Source organism: Camelus ferus, chromosome 5 (genome assembly GCF_009834535.1).
Source record: "Camelus ferus isolate YT-003-E chromosome 5, BCGSAC_Cfer_1.0, whole genome shotgun sequence".
NCBI classification, from domain to species: Eukaryota; Metazoa; Chordata; class Mammalia; order Artiodactyla; family Camelidae; genus Camelus; species Camelus ferus.
The window spans coordinates 85587609-85599892 of NC_045700.1; the positions used below are offsets into that span (position 1 = coordinate 85587609).

Genomic DNA, 12284 nt, shown 5'->3' on the forward strand with positions numbered 1-12284 from the left:
AGATTGCTTCTAAAAATTATTGTTGTGTGAGACAGTCATTCAGCCTCCTTAAGAGTTTGTTTCTTCACCTGCAGGATGGACCTACTCAGTGGGGTACCCATCAGTTTGATGCAGGTGCTAAAGGAAGCACCGTGCCAATTAACAAGAAGGTTAAAGGAATACTTCCATTGAGGACTGATCTCCATGACCACCGAGACAGAAGGTCCTACCAACTCTCCTTGGAGGTGAGTCCTGAGTAGGATGCGAACCACCCACTCTTACGTCAGGGAGTCAGTTTCGCAGGCACCTGTCAGGGGCATCTCTGTGCAGAGAACAGTATGATGTGTGATGTGGACGCAAACAAGAAACTTAACCAGGAGAGCAATTTCCGTGCAAAAGGTCCTCAGTATTCTAGAAGTTTTGAACCTTAAGAAGGAAAAATAACAAGGCTATTTCACACACGTCCTAGTGGAAAGGAGGACTCAGGGTACAGATGGAAACGGGGAGAGTGAAAAGAGGAGGAGAATAATGAATAAACACATGAGCTGTGGGTTTGGTGCTTCCATTTCTGAGATGCCTTTAGCATCGTGGTGACCACTCCAGCTTCCCAGAGCTTCCCAAATAACCCAAACAACCATTCCCCCCCCCTTTTGAAGGTTTCATGAATGCCTTGTCCAAGGGCTAAGGGGACTCAGACTGTGCATCCTTGGCACTTTGGATGCCTCTTCGTCCTTTTTTTTTTTTTTTTTTTTTTTTTTTGGTCATAAAGTGGAATAAGACATCCTTATCTCACCCTGAGAAGCCACTTCTGCAAACACTGTTCTGATTCTGTAATGAAGGTGCCGATCCTCAGGGAAGCTCTCACTTAACCAGCGAGTTCCAACAAGGCACTAGACAGATGCTCTCTGCTTATTTAATAAGCCTCATTATTACTATTTAATATGGAACAAGTCTTCCTCTTTATTATGATTGCCTTCTCCTGACATAGGCCATCCCAAATATCATTGATTTCCCCAATAATAACCAGAGTTACTTGGAGTGCACACAGACGCCAGATTCCAGCCACGTGTGTGCCTTGACTTTGTCAGGCAGCAATTTGTGCCAGACAGCTAAAAAAGACACTGCTCATTCCTCGCTGAAGTATGGAGACTGAGGAAGCTTCTTCCAGAAACTCTGAGAAAAACAGCAAGATGCTAGAAAAACAACAGCTGAGGAGGTAAACTATACTGTTATTCTGTAATTGGTTTAAGTAGACATCCAAGGACTCCACAGAGCAGGAGCCTTTCAGAGCCATGGTCCTTGGACATTAGGCAATCTCACCGTCTGCTTTCACTCTAAACAGACTGCACCCTCTGAGCGACCCTCTGGCATCTGTCAGATGAGCAGGTACCTGATAGCACATGCAGAAGTTTCACAGTTAACTTTCTTCCTTCTATGATATTAGGTGAGGTCACCTCTGGGTCACCTGGTTTCCCGAGGTAAGGTTATGCTAATATTTTAATAGCTAGATCTTGGATCATGGGGCTATTTGAGAATCTAGTACAAACTATACTCACGCACCAGAAAAATGTAAGGACTCAGAAAATGTGTGTGCATGGTTGGGGGGGTCACAGATCTCTGAAGTCCATCTGTGGACCCTCTTATTCATGTCACCTTAAGTCCCCAACTCAGGGTCTGAAAAGATAGGAATGTCGTTTTATAACGAAACACTTAACAGTCTTGAGAAACTCGCAAGCAACTTCCTCTCTTTCGAATATTTGTGTCTCCTCTCTCTATTCCGCTTTAGGCGTCACAGTTCTTTATCCTGAAGCCCCGACTTCTGCAATGTGGGGATGACTCATTTCTCCCTTTGCTGAGCTGTTGACTGCAGCTGCCTTAAATACTGGCTCAAGAAGGCAGCATGGAGGGACGTCAGATAGACATAACCTACAGTGGCTGCAAAGGAGGGGACAATCCAGTAGCATGGAGTCTGGGGTTCCATGGATGGTCCTGTTGGGGACCTCTTCCTTGATTTTAGACCAGGTCTCTTTCTCTAACATTCTGGGGTACCCTGCATCATTCCAATAAATTCCTTGTCTGTTTCACTTCAGGCCCGTGTTGGCAATCAAGGAACCTAACTAGGACAATGGGCAGGGATGGGCAATAAAGAGAAATATGAGATTAGCTGGCTCAACCACAAGGAGTCACTGTCAAGTTCATTAGTAAAGAAATCTAGTACCAATCACTGATCAAAATTAATTAAGTTCTATACTCAAGGCATTGCTGGGCTTCATGAGAAATGTGTAACACCCGTCCTGGCCTTGAGAAGCTTGTACCTGACAGTGGAGTTCACTCAAGTTTAAAGGAGACTGGGAAAGCTTTACAGTAAAGACAGAACCTAAGGGCAGGGGGCTTTGAATATTAGGTGGGGGTCAAATAGATAGGAGAGGGGTAAAGGATGCTTGAGGAAAGGGAAGTGCAGCTTAGAGAAGGCATAAGATAGAACGGTTAAAGCCAGGGGATCTGGAATCAGCTTAGGTTCAAGTCCTGGGTCCACCAATTCCTAACTGTATATCCTTCAGCAAATCACTCACCCTCCCCAGGCCTCAGTTTTCTCATCTGTAAAATAGGGATAGCATAGTAGCTACATCATAAAGTTTTTACGAGGATAAATGAGATGACACTCTTAACGATTTCAACACATTGCCTGATCCATAGTAAGCATAATTATTAGCTATCATGAAAACTAAGAGGCAGGCCAAGAAAAAATATTTAAGAAAAGTAGGAAGTCCAGCCTGTCTACAGTCAAGGGTTGAGGAGGAGAGGAGAAGTAGAAACAATTGAAAATAGAAGCCGAGGCCAGTTCATGGAAGGATTTGAATGACAAGATAATGAAGATTCTCCACTGTATCCTGAAAGCCACGGGAAACCAATGCACAACTGAAGACTTTTCGAACTGCAATTAAAATTGTGCCTTTGGAAGCTTCATTTGGTAATTATTCATAGGCTAGATTTTGGGGAATATGATCAAAAGGCAATCTGTATTAAAGCAGGTATTAACAGACAGTGGTGGAGGGCAGAAAAGCTGCCATCAGGAACATAACCATAGATTTCACAGATGAAGATCAGTCAGTGAAATGGAAAATGAATGACGGCTGAAATTTATCAAGCAAGTACCAGGTGCTGGCTGCTGATCTAAATGTTTATAGTGGCTTATTTAAATCATGCAACAATGCTGTGAGGTGGAGATCATCATCATCATCATCATCATCATCATCATCATCATCACCACTCAGTTTTACAGAGGAAGGCAGTTGCATCCTGAGAAGTTAAACAATTGGCCCAAGGTCCCAAAACAAGTCAAGCAGCGTAGCTGGGATTTAAACCCAGGCAGTCCAGCTTCAGAGCCCATGCTGCTAACCAGAAGAGAGGTCCAAAATGCCAGCGGGTTTCTGCGTTTGGCCATCAGGGGGATGGGTGATACGACTGAAAGACACAGGGCAGTAAGAAGACAAGACTTCTTTTTCTACTCATGATGATTTAGACATGTTGATGTCAGATCAAGAAGACAGAAAAATGGGCATTTTTAGTACCATTGTTTTACACGTGCCTGGAACTCGGGAAGGAGTCAGGACTCAAGATGTGAAACTGAAAGTCATCGAAAGAGTTAAAATTGAAAGTCTAAAAGTGAACTGAATTTTTGGAGAACAAAGTAGCATAGAACTGAGAACACAATCTTGAAATTCTTTTACATATGATAAACAGAAGGCAATTTAGGAAACTGAGAAGGTACAGAGATATGGGGGAAGACTACCAGGACAGTGTGGTGTCCTGATGCACTGAGGAGGGGAGTTTAAGGAAAGTGACACATGGCATCCGGGCAGAGATGGATGTAGGACCCAAGAATGTCCAAAAAGATCCAGTGTGTGAAGTAAGCAAGATGAAAACTAAGGACATTGCAGTCTTAGACCCAGACAGATCTATATTTGAATCCTCTTCAGCTATCTATTAGATAACCTCAGCAAGTTACTTGACCTCTGTCTGCCTATTTCTTACATATACAATGAAGCAATTAGTATATAGCTTACAAGATTGTCATGAAATAATATATTACTGCCTAACAATGAGGAAAAATACATATATGTGCATATATGACTAAGATTCCCATGTATGTAAACTATTCTTTATTGAATATGATTGGTATTTATCAGGTCTACCTAGATATGTATTTATGTATAGACACACCTATGTATGCATATGGATGTACATACAAGATACACAAATTCTTATATACATATTCAAAGTCTGGACCCCATGATGTCCAGACAGAGAAACTAGGTTTGCGATTTTCAACAGATAAGCATCTGGGTTTATGTTTAGAATGTAATTAAGAGGACAAATCTTAACCATGTTTTAGAAGAAATAGGAATTTGAATGCTAAGATATCAGAAATTTGAGAAAAAGTTCTGGTAGTCTGTATCAGATTTCCACTGCTGCTGTAACAGATTACCATGCGTTTATAGCTTAAATCAACACCCACTATTTTCTCATAGGTTTTGTGGGTGGGAAATCCGGATACAACACAGCTCAGCCAATTCTCGGCTTAGAACCTCACAAGGCTGAAATTCGAGTGTCAGCAGGGTGGTGTCCCTTTCTGGAGACTCTAGAAGAGAATCTGGTGCCAGGCTAAGTCAGGTTGTTGGCAGAATTTAATTACTTGCAGTTGTAGGACCGAGGTCCCAGTTTCCCGCTTTCTGTCAGCCAAGGTCACTGTCAGCTCCTGGAGGCCACCTGCATTCTCTGGCTCATGATCTTTTTCTAAGCCAGAAATGATGGGATGAATCCTTCTTACACTCTGACTCTCTCTGACTTTTCCTTTTGCTTCCTCTCTCCTAAACATCTCTTCTCTGCATCTTTCTACTCTAGCTGGAGAAAAGTGTTGCCTATTAAGATAGCCTCATGTGATTAGATTGGTTACACATGGATAATCCAGGTTAATTTCTCTATTTTAAGGCCACCTGATAAGTAACCTTAATTGACATCCGTAAAGTCCCTTCACAGCAGTACAAAGATGAGTGTTTCATTGAACAATCAGAGAGTCTTGGTGGTGGGGGAGATGTAGCTTTAGAAAATTGTCTCTCGCACAGTCTTATTCTGGATCACAACCTGGTTTTTGCACTTATCTCTTAAAAACAACGTTAACATCAAGAATGTTCTGAGAAGGTGTAGGTGAGGACAGTACTTGGACTTTAAATGCCATTTTGGCTGAACAGTGAGGTGGGTGCAGGCTGCAGTGGAGCTGAGACGTGAGTGAGAGGAAATAGACATTCGGCTTATAGGTCATTTCCTGGAAAAAAACTGGCAGTGAAATAAAGGTGAGAAAGAGAACGACAGTTGCGGGGAGAGAGAGCAGAACCAAAAAGATGAATTTGGAAGATGAATATTGGTGGAGAAGTAATCAAATATATAAACACAGAAAACAAAGGCACTACACTGAAGGCAACAAGCTATGAGGTCATCTCTAAAACATTCATATTTGTGTTTGCACTGTATTTGAACAGACTGTACAAGTGACAAATGACAGCCTCGTGGAAACTAAGAAAGCGGAGGACAGAAACTTTCATTTCCTTGACAATGCATCTGAACCAGCTTGATAAAAATTACCCAGAAAGCACCCTCAGGAATGCAGAGTAACTGAAAACTTGGTGGTTAAGACTTAGACAGCCACACATGATGTCAGACCTGAATCCACCACGCGAAATTGAGCAACTGGTAAAGCACTTCCCATTCATTTCCACCTGCTTTCTCTACTAGCTTCTCATCCATCTTACCTTTATTCTAACTTACTTGACCCAGGGAGCCTGTCAGCATGTACTGTGATTCCTACTTCATTGTGAGAGAATGTTTAGGTAACTCGTTTTACTACATTTTTCTCTTCCATTTCCAAGAGATTTTCCCTGTGCCTGGGGATTTGGGTGCTTCACAGCCTTTCTCTCATTGGACAAAACAAGGCTGGTCCACGGTCATCCCCAGGTTCTGCTCCGCCCTGCCTACCTTGTTTAAAGGAGTCCAGCAGCAGCAGCCATTTCCTCCCTCACTGTGGTCCCTCCTGAGCCGGCCCCAGGCAGAAGTGCTCTTTAAGCTCCCCGTCCTCAGGCTCACGACTTCCACGACAAAGGTCAAGACTGAATGGCTCAGAGTTACTGATCAGAGAGCCCTAGCTATCTCAGGGGAGTTGAAATGAACACAGCAAAACCTTATGTTTCTAAGTGTAGGGCTTTCCGTGGGCAACATCTGTGGAACATGGCAGTTTTTGTCTGCTAACCTCAAATCCAAATAGCATTCGTTTTAATGGGAAATATTCAGAAATTTCACAGAAAATTGAGTCGTTCAGCATGGACTGCACTGAGGGAGAACTCAGACAGGCTAAAAATAGAAACAGATTGCAGTTGTGGGGGGGTGTTGCGTGTGTGATGTGTGTGTTTGGGGTGTGTGTGTGCATGTGCATAACATAAATGATTTTTACTGTGTTAAAATAACAGAGTAGTCCATTCATGGCCCTCCAAACATGCATTAAGTTGTAGTGATATTTGTTTATTTTATTGAACTTAAATAGGTCTTAGGAGGTGAGAATTCCCACTTAATCAGGATTTCATGGGAGTGAGAGGGATCAAGAACACATCTTACAGTTTAGTGAGCACATCTTTGAATCCAACAGCAATCGATGAAGTGATTTTAGTTTTATCTTTTCAATCGTGGACTTTATCTCTGGTCACAGCATTCCACCAGGAAAAATATTAAGGCTGAGAGATACTCATATATCTTACCAATATCTTGCAATATTTAGGAAGTGAGGAACACTGATTTTAATTTTACCCTTTTCTCAACTTCCTGATGAGTATTTAGGAATTTATCACCGATGTTGAAGTTTTTTCTGATTTACAGTAAAGGCTTCCAGCTACCCTCAAGAAGTCAGCTTTAGCTCGAGCTCGTGCAAAATGGGGAAACTCCACGGAGCAAGAATTCATACTTACAGAAACCACACTTTAACTCACACCCCCATGCCACCAAACTCAGGGCCCGAGCCTGACAACATGACAACAACAACAAACATACCACAGCTACTCTGTGATTTTCTAAGCATATGTTTCATACAAATAACACACCCTGGGTTGTTAATGCTCTTTAAAAAGTCGTGCAGCTAATTCCTCACCTAGAATATAATGTTCTTTTTCCACTAAAAGCATCATCAACCCCAAAGCAAGGTATTTTTCCCTGGACTATTAATCCTCTGTCTTTTAAAGAAGACTGAAAGCATTCTGGGTCTTGGCAGATAATTTCTCTCGCCAGTGGTCAGATGAAGGCACACAAATGGGGGTTGAGGGTCTGAATCAATACCATTATCATTGATCTTCTTGGGACCATCACCCAACAGACATTTCCCCCTGGAGACGTAGGCATTCTCTCTGCTGGCTGGCTTGATCCCACGCCAGCCTCCCACTGTTGGCAAAGTTAACTACAGACCAGAGTTATTTCTTTTAAAATAAAACAAGCGCCCCCAAATTGCCCTCCTGTAGTCTTTCGAATTGCTAATCACCTTGCTTTCAATATAAATGTCAGCCCATGTTGAATAATTACCCTGAAAACCACATGTTTTATGGAGAAGTCAAGGTCTTTCCAAATCCACGAAGCTCCAAGGGAAAAACTAGCTGATTTATATAACATCAACATCACATATGTTCCATCCTTGTGGTAGTCTTGTTCTGTCTTTACCAAGGGAGAGCAATAAAGCATTCTTACCTAAGCAATTTTGATGGGAAACAAATTGTCACGTCAGTGCCAAACCTTGAGCCTGCAAGCAACCAGCTGCTCAGCACGAGGACTGTTTGCTAGTGGATCTGACTGACAGTCGAGCTGCAATTTCTGCAACCAGTCTGCCCCCCAAGAACATTTCTTTAATGATGGTCATGATGCATTCATATCCTTTAAGGCCTCTACTGGGAGGAGGCGAAGCTAATCTAATACTTTGAGTGTCTAATTTAAGTGTTTAATGCCTTGCATTGTAGAAATTGGAGAATAATGAAAGGGTCTTGACTTTTCCATCAAAGGCTTCTTTGTGTTCTGCAGAGAATTAATTGCTGGGTTTTCTTTCTTTAGCTGTGCGCACTGCAGTAAATTCTTGACCTTTTGACACACACAGTAGCTCCCCAGGGTCCCCAGTGAAAGGACAAACTGACTTCTCGCTGTCTGTTCAGCACCTCGCCAGGTGGACAAAAGGACGAAAACAACAGGAAAATAAAGATTGGCTAGTTCTGAAAAGGGCACCAGTATCTCTCTAAAACCTGGTTTATGAGACTCGGTACACGTGCGAGAGGCTCTGACTCTGTGCCAAACATGTCTTGGTCCTGATCCAGTGCTGGGTATCAAAGGATTAAGACAGAGCACCCACGCACAGTCCATGTACAGAGGTCGTGATACACACAAAACATCCCTAGAAATACAAGACGGTGGAAACTAAGTGTCGAATGAAGACTATGAGTAAAGAACACAAGGTAGAGGTCAAGGAGGACTTCGCACAGGCATGGAGACCTGAGTCCAGGCTGAATAATAATGGGAAGACTTTGAAAGAAGCCTTTATAATTTATAAGAACCCCCAAAGCAGGCACTCTCCAACGTGTGCAAGAATCTCATGGGAAGGTTGTTAAAACCACGGGTTCCTGCGTGCATCAAGGAAGTCAGGAGGTCTGACAGGAGGTCCGAGAATCTGGCTCTATAACAAACAGCCTCGTGATTCATTTGAAGATGCTACAGAGACCACACCCGGAGAAACAAGGACCAGAAGCTGGTTCACCCAATAGTTTTCTTAGCCAGAAAAATCATATAACAGTTTCCAATGGGGCACTACTCCCAGCACAAAAACTTTTTTTGTCACTAACCTGAGATCTTATTTATAAAATCAAATATTCTCTTTCTCTTAGGTATACTCCAAGAGGCAGAATTAACTAACCAGCTACGCCACCCAAAATGTTCGGGGGACGGAGGAGAAAACCCTGGAGTGTAACCAGCCATTGAAAACGACCTCAGACGGGCCCCATCCATCCTTCAATTTTACTTCATTTCCTCCTCCTTGGCCATTTCTCTGCTTGGACTTCTGTCACCCTGGTCATACTGGTCTCTCGGTTACTGGCTAAATCGGGTTTTCTCTAACTTAGCACTAGTGACGTTTGGAGCCAGATCATTCCTTTTTATAGGGGGTTGTCCTAGTGTGTTGCAGGTGTTTAGCAGCATCCCTGGCTGGCCCCACCCACTAGATGCCAGTAACACCCCATCTCCCTGCTGTACCAGCCAACAATGTCTTCAGACACTGTTAAGTGTCCTCTGGAGGGAGGGGGGAGAAGGGGGAAAATCTGAAAATCTCTGGTGCAATCCTCATGCAAATTATTCTGCCTCAGTACTGTTTTGTTGGTGGCTTTTAGGCCCAGAGACCTCCTGGAAGATGATGGATACCTCTCTTTAGACCAGGATTAGCTCCTCTTGAAAGCTAAGTTGAGAGTCAGTTGCTTGGAAGAACCCCAGGGCCACTGGCCTTCAAGTCAGTCCCCTCTGTCACTTCTCTATATGCCTCAAAATCCCACTATCAGAATGAGTCTATGCGTCTGGGTTCCTGTTTCAGTTCTGGAATGTCCCTAATAAAGTCCGGCTATCACTTGACTGGAAAAGATCCGAAGCCATTAAATCTTCAGTAACTTAGCATGATACATCACTAGAGGCAAGCCGGCCACCAAGGCAAAGCCCCAAGAAGTTGGAGATGAAAACAGGCATTTTAACGGCGTGGAAGATAAAGCCGGGAGTGGCACTGGCCACTGTGGGCGAGATCACTGTGCTGGAGTCAGTCGCCCTGTGCTGGATTCCTGGCCTTCCCAATTACTTGCTGGGGGGTCTCTGGATGAGTTACTCAACCTCTCTGAACTCGAGCTTTTCATCTGTAAAATGAGGAGAACCCCAGCACCTGCCTCACTGAGTGCTGCGAGGCTTAATAAGAGAATATTTGCTGAATATTTAGCACACTGCTTGGAGAATAATAAAATGCACATTTTATTTTCATGCTGGATGTTAACTCTCAGTTGGGCTGCGCTGAGGAGTGGTCTCAAGCTGGGCTGTGTGGACTCAGGGGTGCAGATGGTCCCAGGGGTTCAAGCCCTGAGCACCAGGAGGTGGGAGCAACGGCACAAGCAGGGACTAGCTGCTCTGAAAGTGGCAGTGGAAAGGAAAGGACAGTTCAAAAATGGATAGATTCATTTTCAAATTCCCACTGTGCACAAACTGCAAAGGCTTCCAAGGCTTCCAATGATCCCATTTCTGTCCTCTCCCTTCATCCTGCACAAAAGACCCCGATGCCAGGGAAGTTAAGAAAGCCAAGATTTAACCAATATCATATGCTTTTTTTCCTCTTTTCATGGTTACTTTTCTGCCTAAGACTGTCAATTGCCAGGGCAAGAAACAGTCCTGTCTTTATGTCTGAACTGTGCTGGGTCCTTTGCTGGCATGTGACAAATACCAACACTGTAATTACCAATTTGGTGTTGTGACCAGGAGAAAAGGGCACTGCACTTTCTTTTTTTCTTTCTTTTCCTTCTTTTTAGAACTTTCCAAGGCCACAGTAAGGTATTAAAGTACACTGACAAGGAGATATTTAATCTGACTTTGCTCCGGTGTGCAAGGATGTCACAGATTGGGAGGTCCGTGCCCTAGACTGCATCATAAGATCTTTGGCAGCATTTAAAACTGGCCTCCCGCTTGCTTTCATTGGCATTCAGGGTTACAGTCTCAGAAAACAGTTGTGAATTTGTGTTCACTTCTTATCTCTCTGTGCCCAGAACTACTGGGTGGAGACTGCCATTGGGATGTCGTTTCTTTTTCCCTTCTAGGTGGAGTGCATCTGTGTTCCTACTGAGAAGAGCATCAGATAGTGGTCAGGAGGCCGGTAGTCAAAAATCAGTCCACTCACTGATGATCTGAGCAACCTTGGGCAAAGCAGTAAACCTCTCTGGACCTCTTCGATCTAAAGCCTTTTTCATTTTCAGATAGTCTAAGACTGGGCTGAGAAAATAAAGCTTTGTGTCTGCTTTATTTTAATGTCAAGTGCCAAATGGAAACGAAAGACAATGTGTAGTCAGACCGCCTCTGTCTGCACCCCAAGTCCGTACAGTACACCCCAAAACACTACCTGTCCCTCGCTCCGTTTCCAGCTAGATTTCATTTCAGAAGCAAATAGCCATCTCACGAGATGACATGGTCCTTAATATGGTCCGTAAACGGAGGATTGAAAAGAATTTTCACTTTTTTTTCACACCCACTCGTTTTACTGATAGTCTTTGATCTTCTGATGGGGACATCTTCTCCAGCCCCTCATCTTCCAGAGCACGTCCAACAAGGGCCCTGACCACACCTGGAGTAGAAAGACTCTTTTCTCTTGAGCCTTGAGAAGAATGACAGGAAGCCATGACTGATACCAAAGGCCGCCGCAGATCTGCACATGACAGCCCCGGGGGGCCCTCCTCCTTCCCGAGCTCGCGAGGGCCTGCTGGTGAGTCTGCCTCTGCCTGATGCGCTACCTCCCGCCTTCGCTCTTTATTCCCCTTGATTTAGCTAAAGCCGTTTTCTGTCTGTAACCATATAATTTTTGCAACCATTTATTTACTCTGAAAATGGGTGCAGATATTGTGCTAAGTATTTAGGGAAATCAGAAAAATGAAATAACTTCTTTGCCTTCACAGAGCTGAGAGGCCGATGATCCGGCACTTGGGTAATGGGAGGTTTGCGTTAGAAAGCCTGAAAAAAAAAATCACACAGAGAAAAACATCTTATTTTTCCCCCCAAATATTCTGTTAAGTGCTCAAACCCAAACAAACCAACGAAAAGCTCATTGCCTTTCCTTCCAAATACTGTTCCATCCGACCTTATCATCACCCTAAGAACACCATTTCATAGTTGATAAAACTGGAGACCGGACACTCCTCATCTGTTTCCCTTATCTGCCCTCTGCATAGCCAGCCCATCATCAAGTCTAGTGATTACCCATGTTCTCTTAATCAGCAGCTCACTGCAGCCATCTTCCCGTCTACTGCCAGGTCTGACCCTGTCATTCCCCAGCTCAGAAGCCTTAAACGGTGTCCCTTTTGTCCATATTAGCATTTCCCAAGCTGTGCTCTAGAACTTCAAGGTGCGTGGGCCAGTGTCCCAGACAGAAGATAGTCAATGTCAAATGAACTTGAGAAACAGTGGACGGAACAAAGCTAAACTGGCTTCCTCACTGAAGAGCTCTC

At 43.7% G+C, this 12284-nt stretch overlaps 1 protein-coding gene across 19 annotated transcripts in view; it reads right to left on the minus strand.

Annotated features, from left to right (window-relative positions):
• Positions 1–12284, minus strand: part of DOCK10 (dedicator of cytokinesis 10) — a 241864-nt gene that overhangs the window by 156127 nt on the left and 73453 nt on the right. The gene's annotated exons all lie outside the window — the stretch shown is intronic.